At 46.8% G+C, this 16,657-nt stretch overlaps 1 protein-coding gene across 1 annotated transcript in view; it reads right to left on the reverse strand.

Annotated features, from left to right (window-relative positions):
• Positions 1–6,636, reverse strand: part of LOC137535387 (zinc finger protein 37-like) — an 88,051-nt gene extending 81,415 nt beyond the window's left edge. Inside the window, exon 1 of the mRNA XM_068257217.1 lies at positions 6,591–6,636. The gene's annotated coding sequence lies outside the window, so the exon portion shown is untranslated. The remainder of the gene's footprint in view (positions 1–6,590) is intronic.
• Positions 6,637–16,657: the final 10,021 nt, after the last annotated feature.

A 16,657-nucleotide genomic window follows, 5' to 3' on the forward strand; every position in this document is an offset into this window, starting at 1 on the left:
CCACTTCTCAGCCATATAAAGCTGGTCACTGATAACATAAGCTCTCCCTACAGATGTATGCACCTGGATTCTGCTCACACCCTTCATATCACTAAACATTCCCCCATTACCTGGTATAACATTCCCATCATCCACTTCTCAGCCATATAAAGCCAGTCACTGATAACATAAGCTCTCCTTACAGATGTATGCGGCTGGATTCTGCTCACACCCTTCATATCACTAAACATTCCCCCATTACCTCAGTATAACATTCCCATCAGCCACCTCTCAGCCATATGAAGCCAGTCACTGATAACATAAGCTCTCTCCTTACAGATGTATGCGCCTGGATTCTGCTCACACCCTTCATATCACTAAACATTCCCCCATTACCTGGTATAACATTCCCATCAGCCACCTCTCAGCCATATAAAGCCAGTCACTGATAACATAAGCTCTCCTTACAGATGTATGTGCCTGGATTCTGCTCACACCCTTCATATCACTAAACATTCCCCCATTACCTGGTATAACATTCCCATCAGCCACTTCTCAGCCATATAAAGCCAGTCACTGATAACATAAGCTCTCCTGAGAGATGTATGCGCCTGGATTCTGCTCACACCCTTCATATCACTAAACATTCCCCATTACCTGGTATAACATTCCCATCAGCCACCTCTCAGCCATATAAAGCCAGTCACTGATAACATAAGCTCTCCTTACAGATGTATGCGCCTGGATTCTGCGCACACCCTTCATATCACTAAACATTCCCCCATTACCTGGTATAACATTCCCATCAGCCACTTCTCAGCCATATAAAGCCAGTCACTGATAACATAAGCTCTCCTTACAGATGTATGTGCCTGGATTCTGCTCACACCCTACATATCACTAAACATTCCCCCATTACCTGGTATAAAATTCCCATCAGCCACCTCTCAGCCATATAAAGCTGGTCACTGATAACATAAGCTCTCCTTACAGATGTATGTGCCTGGATTCTGCTCACACCCTTCATATCACTAAACATTCCCCCATTACCTGGTATAACATTCCCATCAGCCACTTCTCAGCCATATAAAGCCAGTCACTGATAACATAAGCTCTCCTTACAGATGTATGCGCCTGGATTCTGCGCACACCCTTCATATCACTAAACATTCCCCCATTACCTGGTATAACATTCCCATCAGCCACTTCTCAGCCATATAAAGCCAGTCACTGATAACATAAGCTCTCCTTACAGATGTATGTGCCTGGATTCTGCTCACACCCTACATATCACTAAACATTCCCCCATTACCTGGTATAAAATTCCCATCAGCCACCTCTCAGCCATATAAAGCTGGTCACTGATAACATAAGCTCTCCTTACAGATGTATGCGCCTGGATTCTGCTCACACCCTTCATATCACTAAACATTCCCCCATTACCTGGTATAACATTCCCATCAGCCACTTCTCAGCCATATAATGCCAGTCACTGATAACATAAGCTCTCCTGAAAGATGTATGTGCCTGGATTCCTGCTCACACCCTTCATATCACTAAACATTTCCCCATTACCTGGTATAACATTCCCATCAGCCACCTCTCAGCCATATAAAGCCAGTCACTGATAACATAAGCTCTCCTTACAGATGTATGTGCCTGGATTCTGCTCACACCCTTCATATCACTAAACATTCCCCCATTACCTGGTATAACATTCCCATCAGCCACTTCTCAGCCATATAAAGCCAGTCACTGATAACATAAGCTCTCCTTACAGATGTATGCGCCTGGATTCTGCTCACAGCCTTCATATCACTAAACATTCACCCATTACCTGGTATAACATTCCCATCAGCCACCTCTCAGCCATATAAAGCCAGTCACTGATAACATAAGCTTTCCTTACAGATGTATGCACCTGGATTCTGCTCACAGCCTTCATATCACTAAACATTCACCCATTACCTGGTATAACATTCCCATCAGCCACCTCTCAGCCATATAAAGCTGGTCACTGATAACATAAGCTCTCCTTACAGATGTATGTGCCTGGATTCTGCTCACACCCTTCATATCACTAAACATTCCCCCATTACCTGGTATAACATTCCCATCAGCCACTTCTCAGCCATATAAAGCCAGTCACTGATAACATAAGCTCTCCCTACAGATGTATGCGCCTGGATTCTGCTCACACCCTTCATATCACTAAACATTCCCCATTGCCTGGTATAACATTCCCATCAGCCACCTCTCAGCCATATAAAGCCAGTCACTGATAACATAAGCTCTCCTTACAGATGTATGCGCCTGGATTCTGCGCACACCCTTCATATCACTAAACATTCCCCCATTACCTGGTATAACATTCCCATCAGCCACTTCTCAGCCATATAAAGCCAGTCACTGATAACATAAGCTCTCCTTACAGATGTATGTGCCTGGATTCTGCTTACACCCTACATATCACTAAACATTCCCCCATTACCTGGTATAAAATTCCCATCAGCCACCTCTCAGCCATATAAAGCTGGTCACTAATAACATAAGCTCTCCTTACAGATGTATGTGCCTGGATTCTGCTCACACCCTTCATATCACTAAACATTCCCCCATTACCTGGTATAACATTCCCATCAGCCACCTCTCAGCCATATAAAGCCAGTCACTGATAACATAAGCTTTCCTTACAGATGTATGCACCTGGATTCTGCTTACACCCTACATATCACTAAACATTCCCCCATTACCTGGTATAAAATTCCCATCAGCCACCTCTCAGCCATATAAAGCTGGTCACTAATAACATAAGCTCTCCTTACAGATGTATGTGCCTGGATTCTGCTCACAGCCTTCATATCACTAAACATTCACCCATTACCTGGTATAACATTCCCATCAGCCACCTCTCAGCCATATAAAGCTGGTCACTGATAACATAAGCTCTCCTTACAGATGTATGTGCCTGGATTCTGCTCACACCCTTCATATCACTAAACATTCCCTCATTACCTGGTATAACATTCCCATCAGCCACTTCTCAGCCATATAAAGCCAGTCACTGATAACATAAGCTCTCCTTACAGATGTATGCAGCTGGATTCTGCTCACACCTTTCATATCACTAAACATTCACCCATTACCTCGGTATAAAATTCCCATCAGACGGCTCTCAGCGCTAGTCTAGTTTAGGGGGCTCAGAAGGAAACCTCAGAGAGAAATTCTGCTAACTTGTTTGGGTGGACAGAACCCTCTGAACTGCTAGGCTTCAGATAGGTTGTAGTAAACTACACCCACACTATTCAGCCAATCACAATGCTTTGTGCTGTAGAGGGTGCTGTGATTGGATACCTGTTTCCTATGAGGTCTCCTGCTGGGTCCCCTACACTAGACTAGCACCCAGCTCTCAGCCATATAACCTGTGTCACTCCAGCCATTCATAACATAGCAATGTAGCTCAAAAGGTGATCTTACTTGGCAGTTTCAATATCTGGAAGACTTAAGTTAGCCATGCATCTGCCAATTCTGATTCAATCGACAAAGCTATCAACTTTATTAAGGAATCGACTTCAGTTGGTTGACCGAATGTCGATCGTCTAGTAACCCACACACTACATATGATATCCTATGTGAATGTGCACCTTCACATTCCATGATTTGACTTTATGTCGTGTCTCCATGCTCAATGCAAAAATCGATTCAGAGTCGATCGAATGACGTGATCCCTGTGCGATCGACCGCTATCTTGCATCCTGCTCGATCGACTAAGCTGGTCGATTCAACATGAAATCAGCCACTTTTCATTGATTGGGAATTCTGGAACACACTCCATTCTATGGAATGATCGAATTGAATAATCGATTGTACAGCCAAATCGCTGGATATATGGCTACCTTTAGGGTGTGAAACACACAGTTTTGATTGGTCAATTTTACCACTTGCATGTAGTAGGAGGGCTAACAAATTTTGAATACCATGAGCAGATTGTGCAGACAAGCTCTCCTACTACATGGAAGTGGTGAGACTGGATAATCAGAACTGTATGTGTGCACAATACCCTTATGCTTCATACAGGGGGATCTTTACCCCTCCCCTTTACCCACTTCAGTCCCTCCCATTTCCATTTGCATAAGAACATCACATAAAAACCCCTAACTGAGCTATTCTGGAGGTGGAAGAGAGATGACTACCTAAGAGGTGATGAGGGCGCTGCAATACCACAAGGTAATATTGTGGAGGGCATATGGCTACATTGCTGGGTAATATGGCAATGCTGGGGGCAGAAGAGGCTATATAGGGGAAATGCCAGCACTGGAGGGACATGGCTATATTCCATATACATCTTCTCTTGTCCCTGTGATGTGACTGAATTATTACTAGGAAGGTGAGATGCCAGCACTGGGGGGACATGGCTATATTCCATATACCTCTTCTCTTGTCTCTGTGATGTGACTGAATTATTACTAGGAAGGTGAGATGCCGGCACTGGAGGGACATGGCTATATTCCATATACATCTTCTCTTGTCTCTGTGATGTGACTGAATTATTACTAGGAAGGTGAGATGCCAGCACTGGAGGGACATGGCTATATTCCATATACATCTTCTCTTGTCTCTGTGATGTGACTGAATTATTACTAGGAAGGTGAGATGCCGGCACTGGGAGGGACATGGCTATATTCCATATACCTCTTCTCTTGTCTCTGTGATGTGACTGAATTATTACTAGGAAGGTGAGATGCCGGCACTGGAGGGACATGGCTATATTCCATATACATCTTCTCTTGTCTCTGTGATGTGACCGAATTATTACTAGGAAGGTGAGATGCCGGCACTGGGGGGACATGGCTATATTCCATATACATCTTCTCTTGTCTCTGTGATGTGAGTTATTACTAGGAAGGTGAGATGCCAGCACTGGAGGGACATGGCTATATTCCATATACATCTTCTCTTGTCTCTGTGATGTGAGTTATTACTAGGAAGGTGAGATGCCAGCACTGGAGGGACATGGCTATATTCCATATACATCTTCTCTTGTCTCTGTGATGTGACTGAATTAATACTAGGAAGGTGAGATGCCGGCACTGGAGGGACATGGCTATATTCCATATACATCTTCTCTTGTCTCTGTGATGTGACTGAATTATTACTAGGAAGGTGAGATGCCAGCACTGGAGGGACATGGCTATATTCCATATACATCTTCTCCTGTCTCTGTGATGTGACTGAATTATTACTAGTAAGGTGAGATGCCAGCACTGGAGGGACATGGCTACATTCCATATACATCTTCTCTTGTCTCTGTGATGTGACTGAATTATTACTAGGAAGGTGAGATGCCAGCACTGGAGGGACATGGCTATATTCCATATACATCTTCTCTTGTCTCTGTGATGTGACTGAATTATTACTAGGAAGGTGAGATGCCAGCACTGGAGGGATGGCTGTATTCCATATACATCTTCCCTTGTCTCTGTGATGTGACTGAATTATTACTAGGAAGGTGAGATGCCAGCACTGGAGGGATATGGCTATATTCCATAAACATCTTCTCTTGTCTCTGTGATGTGACTGAATTATTACTAGGAAGGTGAGATGCCGGCACTGGAGGGACATGGCTATATTCCATATACATCTTCTCTTGTCTCTGTGATGTGACTGAATTATTACTAGGAAGGTGAGATGCCGGTGTTTCAACATTTTAGCATACTTGACAGAATAGCATACAAATGCTACTGAGCATGTGCAAAGTCATGCAGGGCATACATTAACCCCATAATACCCATCAGCAGCATTAACCTTTTCAACCCCAGTTAGCTGCCTGTGTGCTGATGTGCAATCTCCACTATCCAAGTGGACATAGAGTTAGAATAAAAAGTTGTCCGAGCGAAGCGAGGACTGAGCCCGCAGCCCAGCGAGCGAAGCGAGCGGGCAAGGGGACACTGATTCTACTAAAAAAGGGGTATATCACTTTAAATGTATGCTATTCTGTCAATGTATGCTAGTTAGTTGGAACACCGGCACTGGAGGGACATGGCTATATTCCATATACATCTTCTCTTGTCTCTGTGATGTGACTGAATTATTACTAGGAAGGTGAGATGCCGGCACTGGAGAGACATGGCTATATTCCATATACATCTTCTCTTGTCTCTGTGATGTGACTGAATTATTACTAGGAAGGTGAGATGCCGGCACTGGAGGGACATGGCTATATTCCATATACATCTTCTCTTGCCTCTGTGATGCGACTGAATTATTACTAGGAAGGTGAGATGCCAGCCATAATCTATGGCACATGTAGGGGGACTACTAGAAAACAGGCAAACAAGTCACAGCAGTTATATAAACATCCCTCCCAACTTTTTTGGATAAGAAATAGGGACACTTAAGCCACACCCACAACACCCCCCTAGTCATGCATACCATAACGTTTTCATAAGAAAAATATGTTCTTTTATAACTCAAAGCACACTGGTCCTTTATATGCTTTTTCATACTCCTTCATACATTAGGAAACAAGAAATATAGCAAATTAAAAGATGGGAATATAGTTTACAGTCAAACACATGTTCCGCAGATAAAATACATATATTTACACAGACCTGTACATGAGTCCTGAAAGAGGGATTTGGTTCCCCAAAGAGGGACTGTCCCTCTGGAAAAGGGACAGTTGGGAGCTATGTATAAAAGTGTCTTGTATAGCAATAACTTCAAGGGGGATGATCAGGATAGTGACAGGAGTACTATGACCTCCTCTGTAACAAAGTATGTCCACCCCGACCTCTGCTCTGCTCAATATATAACAACAATTACCTCTTCAACAACTTTTCTTCTCCACCTCCTGCAACGGCTCCTCTTGCTGTTACATAATTTCCTGTGTTTGGTTTCATTTCTTCCTAGCTGTGCGTTTCACCTGGGGGATGTGAGTTCGCCATCTTGTGGTAAATACGCTAACTGCAGTCTCTGTTTGTGGAATCACCAGACCTCAGCCATTTAATACTATTAACAGTACAATTTTGTTTGTCACTGAACAACATCTTCATCTACAGTTGCATCCCATTCTATAATGAATAATAGTAGTAGTAGTAATAATAATAATAATTAGCAGAGAAATGTCACACAGGCAGCATGAATTGTCAGCACGCTGCATCATCACACCATAATAACAGAGCTCTGTGTAATGCACTGCTGAGTAATAACAGATTAGTACACTTCCATGTATTGTGCATGAGAGACATATAGATGGGCAGCTTGCAGCTTGATGAGGATGACATGAATGCCCCCCAAACATGTGACACTAACAGCGGAAACATTCCACCAATGCAGCAGCACCTGAGATTGTGGCGGTTGTGTTGGCAGCCAGTGTCTGGGGAAACTGAAGCAGCAGGAATTGGCATCTGTCTGGCATCAGTCTGTGACATCAGTGGAGGGAGGCTGGTAGTTGTTAGTGACCCACCTCTTATTCATTTTTTATTTTAAAAGGAGGAGACTGACTGGTGACTGTAGTGATTCAGTAGTCTGTAACCACACCCCCAGCATCACTGACAGGTCTATAGACAGATTATTGGATGACTACCAGCAACAACAAAGGAACCTAGATAATCTTGAGCCATTAGTTTAGCCATTGTCAGTGGATATGGTGCAGTGATGCAGGTGTCTCAGATGGTCACAGTAGATTTATCCAGGCATCCTTAAAGAGAACCTGTACTGAGTAAAAATATTTAAAATAAACACGAGGTAACTTCAAATGAACATTACAGAGTTACCTTGCCATCGGTTCCTCTCAGAGGCTCACCATTTTCTTCTGCCAATAATCCTTTCCAGTTCTGACAATATTTTGTCAGATCTGAAATATATCAGTTGCTGTCAGTAAAATATCAGTTGCTGTCAGTTATAGCTGAGAGGAAAACGGATGTACCAGGTAATGTTCATGTTTCCCTATGGCTCAAGTGGGCGATGTTACAGTTTAACTGTGTGCTGACCAGAAAGCTGTTATGGGTAATGGATATTTTCAAAATGGAGGACGGAAAATTCCCTTGATCATAGTGAACAAATAGGACGCGGGACAGGAGAAAGACACTGAGGAGTAGACTACATGGAAGGTAAGTATGACTTGTGTATGCTTATTTTGACTTTTATTTTCAGTACAGGTTTTCTTTAAGATTCCTTCCCCCACCTGGGCCAAGACCAAGAGCGGGAGATGGCCTGATGCTAGCAGTGCTGGTAGCAAGACCACCATCAGACAGTCTTGGGCCCCATATGGGGCAAACATACTGGGACCCCGTCACTCCCCTCTTTTCTCCTCCCACCCTAACCTTCGGAGGGCTCAGGGCCACTTCAGCAAAGGCAAAACCACAAAATACAGGCACAGTGCACGTCAATGTACGTCACTAGCTGAGCACAATATACTGTAAGTGTTTTATTACAGTGCACTGTGTCAAACAAACTGCTGCATGCTTTTTGACCTGATGGCATTGTCATACATGTGTGTGTGTTATGTATCCATGCTTGGCTAGCACTGCGTTGTGCTGAACCAGCTTCAGTGTAAACCAACCTTTATGGTACTCACTGGTGGTCTAATGGTCCCCCTTCTACTATAGATTTCCCTGGTAAGCTAATGTTTCACATTCTCAATCAGCTTTCAGTGGTAGTCTAATGGTTCCTCCCTCTTATAAACTTTTCCCTGGTAGTCTGGTGGACTCCCCTTAAGCTTTTTCTGGTAGTGTAGTGTTCACAGCTCCCCCTTCAATATTCTCTGGTTGTCTAGTCCCCCCCCCCCCCCCCACACACACACACACAGTATACCTCAGTATTCTAGTACTCATTCTCCCTTATTCCCAGGTGGTCTAGTGGTCCTCCACCACCCTCTATACAGCTCCCTGTTGTCTAATGGCACCCCATCCCACCCATACAGCTTCCTGGTCTCTAGTGGTACCCTATCCTCTTATACAGCTTCCTGGTCTCTAGTGGCATTCTCCCTACTCCTTAACAGCACCCTGGTGTTTAGTGTACCTCCCCTCCTCCCATACAGCCCCCTGGCCTCTAGTGTACCCCCTCTTTACCCATACAGCATCCTGGTGTTTAGTGTACACCCTCCCATACAGCATCCTGGTGTTTAGTGTACCCCCTCTCCTCCCATACAGCTCCCTGGTGTTTAGTGTACACCCTCCCATACAGCATCCTGGTGTTTAGTGTACCCCCTCTCCTCCCATACAGCTCCCTGGTGTTTAGTGTACACCCTCCCATACAGCATACCTCCTCTCCTCCAATACAGCATCCTGGTGTTTAGTGTACCTCCTCTCCTCCCATACAGCTCCCTGGTGTTTAGTGTACACCCTCCCATACAGCATCCTGGTGTTTAGTGTACCCCCTCTCTCCTCCCACACAGCTCCCTGGTGTTTAGTGTACCCCCTCTCTTCTCCCATACAGCACCCTGGTGTTTAGTGTACACCCTCCCCTCCCATACAGCACCCTGGTGTTTAGTGTACACCCTCCCCTCCCATACAGCATCCTGGTGTTTAGTGTACCCCCTCTCTCCTCCCATACAGCACCCTGGTGTTTAGTGTACCCCCTCTCTCCTCCCATACAGCACCCTGGTGTTTAGTGTGCCCCTTTCCTCTCATACAGCACCCTGGTGTTTAGTGTACCCCCTCTCCTCTCATACAGCACCCTGGTGTTTAGTGTACTCCTTTCCTCTTATACAGTACCCTGGCGTTTAGTGTACCCCCTCTCCTCTCATACAGCACCCTGGTGCTTAGTGTACACCCTCCCCTCCCATTCAGCACCCTGGTGTTTAGTGTACCCCCTCTCCTCCCATACAGCACCCTGGTGTTTAGTGTACCCCTTTCCTCTCATACAGTACCCTGGTGTTTAGTGTACCCCCTCTCCTCCCATACAGCACCCTGGTGTTTAGTGTACCCACTCTCCTCCCATACAGCACCCTGGTGTTTAGTGTACCCCCTCTCCTCTCATACAGCACCCTGGTGTTTAGTGTGCCCCTTTCCTCTCATACAGCACCCTGGTGTTTAGTGTACCCCCTTTCCTCTCATACAGCACGCTGGTGTTTAGTGTACCCCCTTTCCTCTCATACAGTACCCTGGTGTTTAGTGTACCCCCTCTCCTCCCATACAGCACCCTGGTGTTTAGTGTACCCCCTCTCTCCTCCCATACAGCACCCTGGTGTTTAGTGTACCCCCTCTCCTCTCATACAGCTCCCTGGTGTTTAGTGTACTCCTTTCCTCTTATACAGTACCCTGGCGTTTAGTGTACCCCCTCTCCTCTCATACAGCACCCTGGTGTTTAGTGTGCCCCTTTCCTCTCATACAGCACCCTGGTGTTTAGTGTACCCCCTCTCTCCTCCCATACAGCACCCTGGTGTTTAGTGTACACCCTCCCATACAGCATCCTGGTGTTTAGTGTACCCCATCTCCTCTCATACAGTACCCTGGTGTTTAGTGTACCTCCTCTCCTCCCATACAGCTCCCTGGTGTTTAGTGTACACCCTCCCATACAGCATCCTGGTGTTTAGTGTACCCCCTCTCTCCTCCCACACAGCTCCCTGGTGTTTAGTGTACCCCCTCTCTTCTCCCATACAGCACCCTGGTGTTTAGTGTACACCCTCCCCTCCCATACAGCACCCTGGTGTTTAGTGTACACCCTCCCCTCCCATACAGCATCCTGGTGTTTAGTGTACCCCCTCTCTCCTCCCATACAGCACCCTGGTGTTTAGTGTACCCCCTCTCTCCTCCCATACAGCACCCTGGTGTTTAGTGTGCCCCTTTCCTCTCATACAGCACCCTGGTGTTTAGTGTACCCCCTCTCCTCTCATACAGCACCCTGGTGTTTAGTGTACTCCTTTCCTCTTATACAGTACCCTGGCGTTTAGTGTACCCCCTCTCCTCTCATACAGCACCCTGGTGCTTAGTGTACACCCTCCCCTCCCATTCAGCACCCTGGTGTTTAGTGTACCCCCTCTCCTCCCATACAGCACCCTGGTGTTTAGTGTACCCCTTTCCTCTCATACAGTACCCTGGTGTTTAGTGTACCCCCTCTCCTCCCATACAGCACCCTGGTGTTTAGTGTACCCACTCTCCTCCCATACAGCACCCTGGTGTTTAGTGTACCCCCTCTCCTCTCATACAGCACCCTGGTGTTTAGTGTGCCCCTTTCCTCTCATACAGCACCCTGGTGTTTAGTGTACCCCCTTTCCTCTCATACAGCACGCTGGTGTTTAGTGTACCCCCTCTCCTCCCATACAGCACCCTGGTGTTTAGTGTACCCCCTCTCTCCTCCCATACAGCACCCTGGTGTTTAGTGTACCCCCTCTCCTCTCATACAGCTCCCTGGTGTTTAGTGTACTCCTTTCCTCTTATACAGTACCCTGGCATTTAGTGTACCCCCTCTCCTCCCATACAGCACCCTGGTGTTTAGTGTGCCCCTTTCCTCTCATACAGCACCCTGGTGTTTAGTGTACCCCCTCTCTCCTCCCATACAGCACCCTGGTGTTTAGTGTACACCCTCCCATACAGCATCCTGGTGTTTAGTGTACCCCATCTCCTCTCATACAGTACCCTGGTGTTTAGTGTACCTCCTCTCCTCCCATACAGCTCCCTGGTGTTTAGTGTACACCCTCCCATACAGCATCCTGGTGTTTAGTGTACCCCCTCTCTCCTCCCACACAGCTCCCTGGTGTTTAGTGTACCCCCTCTCTTCTCCCATACAGCACCCTGGTGTTTAGTGTACACCCTCCCCTCCCATACAGCACCCTGGTGTTTAGTGTACACCCTCCCCTCCCATACAGCATCCTGGTGTTTAGTGTACCCCCTCTCTCCTCCCATACAGCACCCTGGTGTTTAGTGTACCCCCTCTCTCCTCCCATACAGCACCCTGGTGTTTAGTGTGCCCCTTTCCTCTCATACAGCACCCTGGTGTTTAGTGTACCCCCTCTCCTCTCATACAGCACCCTGGTGTTTAGTGTACTCCTTTCCTCTTATACAGTACCCTGGCGTTTAGTGTACCCCCTCTCCTCTCATACAGCACCCTGGTGCTTAGTGTACACCCTCCCCTCCCATTCAGCACCCTGGTGTTTAGTGTACCCCCTCTCCTCCCATACAGCACCCTGGTGTTTAGTGTACCCCTTTCCTCTCATACAGTACCCTGGTGTTTAGTGTACCCCCTCTCCTCCCATACAGCACCCTGGTGTTTAGTGTACCCACTCTCCTCCCATACAGCACCCTGGTGTTTAGTGTACCCCCTCTCCTCTCATACAGCACCCTGGTGTTTAGTGTACCCCCTTTCCTCTCATACAGCACGCTGGTGTTTAGTGTACCCCCTTTCCTCTCATACAGTACCCTGGTGTTTAGTGTACCCCCTCTCCTCCCATACAGCACCCTGGTGTTTAGTGTACCCCCTCTCTCCTCCCATACAGCACCCTGGTGTTTAGTGTACCCCCTCTCCTCTCATACAGCTCCCTGGTGTTTAGTGTACTCCTTTCCTCTTATACAGTACCCTGGCGTTTAGTGTACCCCCTCTCCTCTCATACAGCACCCTGGTGTTTAGTGTGCCCCTTTCCTCTCATACAGCACCCTGGTGTTTAGTGTACCCCCTTTCCTCTCATACAGCACGCTGGTGTTTAGTGTACCCCCTTTCCTCTCATACAGTACCCTGGTGTTTAGTGTACCCCCTCTCCTCCCATACAGCACCCTGGTGTTTAGTGTACCCCCTCTCTCCTCCCATACAGCACCCTGGTGTTTAGTGTACCCCCTCTCCTCTCATACAGCTCCCTGGTGTTTAGTGTACTCCTTTCCTCTTATACAGTACCCTGGCGTTTAGTGTACCCCCTCTCCTCCCATACAGCACCCTGGTGTTTAGTGTGCCCCTTTCCTCTCATACAGCACCCTGGTGTTTAGTGTACCCCCTCTCTCCTCCCATACAGCACCCTGGTGTTTAGTGTACCCCCTCTCCTCTCATACAGAACCCTGGCGTTTAGTGGCAACCCCTCCCCCCCCCCCCCCCCAATTAAATCCCTGGTGTTAGGTGGCAGCTCCTGGTTGTCTAGTGGCACACCTACCCCCTCCTCTGCAGCTGCCTGGTGTATAGTTGCACCCCCTCACTCCCCCTATACAGCTCCCTGGTGTCTAGTGGAACCCTCACTGTGACAAGATGAGTGTCCATACACTACAAGCAGACCAATAGATCAAAGAAATCTCCCTTTACTCCATCTCAAGAGAAAGAAATCAATCTCATGCAAAGTAAAAATTCAAAACTCCATCAGAAAATACACAGCAGAACTCTTCAGTCACAACTCCAGCACAATTCTTCCCAACACTGCTATCCTCCCCCCCCCCCCTATTATAGTCCTCTCACAGAAGCTTCCAGAGAAGCCTGGATCACAATAGGTCTTAGCTGAGGCTACAGAAGTTTCCGGCAAGACCATTGTTTCAATAACTAAGTCTATAGTCAAATCAGCAGGTGTCACCTCCAGCTATCTGAATCAGTCACAATAGAGAGGACCTTAAAGTGAACCTCCAGACTAAAAATCTACTCAGCAGAACTGAAAAGGCTTGGTGTTTAACAGTTTCACAGCATCAGAATTTTGTTTTTCTTACCAAAGCATCATTTTTAGCTAAGCTCCACCCATCAAAGAAAACTGCCCGGGCTTTTTTCCCCTGATCCTGTGCAAAGCATGATGGGATTTCGTATGTTGTTATTCATGTTGCCTAGCAACTGGGAGGGTTGATCAGCACACAGGACAGTTGGAACTGTGTCTCATGCTCCTTGTCACCTCCTTTCAACCAAAAAGATGGCTGCCATCATGAAATCAAACATGTGCCTGTTCTTTTAAAACTGGGTGGGTAAGGGATTATATTACCTATCTATTTTAATTAACATAACTAATGTAACTTAATGACAGTATGTTTGTTTAGGCTGAAGTTCCTCTTTAATTACAGTACCTGGCATCAAAACAGAATACAAAATAGACAACAAAAACACCAAACTGTACAATACATAGCATAGCAATATTATAGGTTCTGCCACACTCACCCTCCTTCCTTATACAGCTCCCTGGTGTCTAGGGCACCCCTGCTGTACTCCCCCATGCACAGTGGATGGAATAACAGTCACCTCCTCCAGCGTTATATGACCTTTCGCATCTCCCATGGCTGCTGCAGGCTCTACATTATGCTGACTTCCTGTATCTTGTGCACACGAAGTCAGAGCAGTAGAGAGCTTGCGGCAACTATGGAAAATGCGTGAATACATCTAACGCTGAAGGTGAGAGTTATTCCATGCATAGCTCTGCATGGGGGTGGGGGGTACAGGAGGGGGCTTTAGGAGAGGGAGGGAGGAAATATGGCTCATAGTATTAGAGGAGGTGGTGGCCACTTGACATTGCTTCTTCCAGCCCTGTTTTTACTGGCAGGTGGGGCGGGTGACGACCTAGGGTGTAGCAGCAAGGGGGGAGTGCAGGCACAGAGCAGTAAAAACTCACCTACCGGGATCCATACACAGCCACTATCTTCTTCCTCCTTGGCGCCCTTCAACTTAGTAACAGCGCCCCCTGTGATGACATAACTGCATGTCATCTCACTGGGCACTGTTACCAACATGACATATACCAAGAGGTAGAGGCTGCGTATATGACTCCCGGTAGGTGAGTTGTTACAGTTCTGTGCCCATGCTTCTCCCGCCTCTGCACCCCCCTCCCTGCTAAGGGGAGACAGGAAGACCCTGTCAAACTATATGGGAGGGGTCCCTGGCCACCTATATGGGAGGGGGAACCATGGCTACCTATATTCGAGGGGAGAGTCACCTTGGCTACCTATATGGGAGGGGTATCCTGGCTAACTATATAGGAGGGGAGGATGCACCCTGTCCACCTATATAGGAGGGGGCACCCTAGCCACCTATAAGGGAAGTGGAACCCTGGCTACCTATATAATGTGGAAGGGGAGGAGGCGCCCTCTACTATGTGCTCGGGTCTACGGGGGTTCACAATGTTTACAGCCTGGTCCGGGGAGCTAAGTAGCCAAGAAACTGCCCTGGCTGAGATGGTCCTGATAGGTAAGTATTTATTTAGAATTAAAAATATTAAAATAGATACAAAAACTTTTCTTTTTTTTTCTGGTAACCCTTTGTGGGATGGGTAAGGGGTACATATATAACCACTTTGCCTGGTGTGAAAATGGGTAGGGAACATCTTGGTGGCCTCTTTAAATTCCAGATCCCACCATGAGTTACTCTCTGTAGTTACCCCCACCTCCTCCCAGGCACTAGGGCGGAGATCTTCAGTGTGAGGACAGCCAGGGAACAATCAGATGATGGGGAAGGCTTCTGCCATATGTATGAATGAATGAGTGGCTGTGTGACTGCAGCATCTGCAGCTAGAGGGCAGCCTGGGTCATATCAGATCATACAGGGGATGTTGAGCAGTGTGTAATGTATACCTACACAAGGGCAGCACCCCATCCCCCTGCAGTGTCGCACATCACAGTGTGGCCATACTGAATGGTATCCCTGCGCCCTGCTGCTTCCGGCTCCTGTGACTCAGCTCTGCAGTCCGGGTAGTGTGAAGGTCGGCAATGGCATCTGGTATTTTGTGGCAGAAGCTTGTGGAGTGGATGGAGGTGAAGGGAGGTCGCCCTGTTGGGATGGGGAACAAGCCTGTGTCTGTCCAAGTTGCTGCAGGACTATGCAAATGTATGCAGCTTGAAAATGGACCACCCCAGCTTTATTTCACTGGACCATTTTTAACTTGCACAAATTTATATAAAAATGTACAGTACTTTGAACATTGACTATCACCAATGACAGACAACAGACTTGCAATGTTAGGCCCAGTGCACACCAAAACCTCTAGCAGATCTGCAAAACGCTAGAGGTTTTTGAAGCCGATTTCAGAGCGATTCTAGGCATGTTTAGAGAGGTTTTATAAACATGCCTAGCGTTTTTGGAGCGTTTTTCTGTAGCAGATTTCATATATTATTAAAGTAAAGCTGTTCCTGAACAGCTTCTGTAACAAAAACGCCTGGAAAACCGCTCTGATCTGGCGTTTTTCAGAGCGGTTTTCCACTTTCCTATACTTTAACATTGAGGCAGAAACGTCTCAGAAATCTAAAAAATGCTTCAGCCCCCGAGCTTGCGTTTGTGGAAAAAACGAGCCGCTCTGGTGTCCACCGCCACCAGCCCATTCACTTTCATTAGCCAAGCAGTTTACCCCCTGCAAGCGTTTTAAAAAATGCTTCAGAACCGCCCTGGTGTGCACCAGCCCTTACAGAGAGCTCTGACTACAAACACTGAGCTTACAATGGTCTATTTAATTATAACAATGTAATTTATTTGTCACAGTAAATCTGACTGATGATGTATTTCGGGGAGAGCACTCCTTACTTGCTGCTGTCAAGCATGGTCTAGTACAGTGATCTGCAAACTTGGCTCTCCAGCTGTTAAGGAACTACAAGTCCCGGAATGCATTTGCCTTTATTAACCGTGACTGTGGCTGTCAGACTCCCGCAATGCATTGTGGGACTTGTAGTTCCTTAACAGCTGGAGAGCCAAGTTTGCAGATCACTGGTCTAGTCTATCTGGCTGCAACAGACTTGTAAGATCCAAACACCGATGTGACCAGCACTGACGATTCAAACAGTGGATTTTACTCACCTCCAAAATA

Source organism: Hyperolius riggenbachi, chromosome 10 (genome assembly GCF_040937935.1).
Source record: "Hyperolius riggenbachi isolate aHypRig1 chromosome 10, aHypRig1.pri, whole genome shotgun sequence".
In the NCBI taxonomy this organism is placed as follows: domain Eukaryota; kingdom Metazoa; phylum Chordata; class Amphibia; order Anura; family Hyperoliidae; genus Hyperolius; species Hyperolius riggenbachi.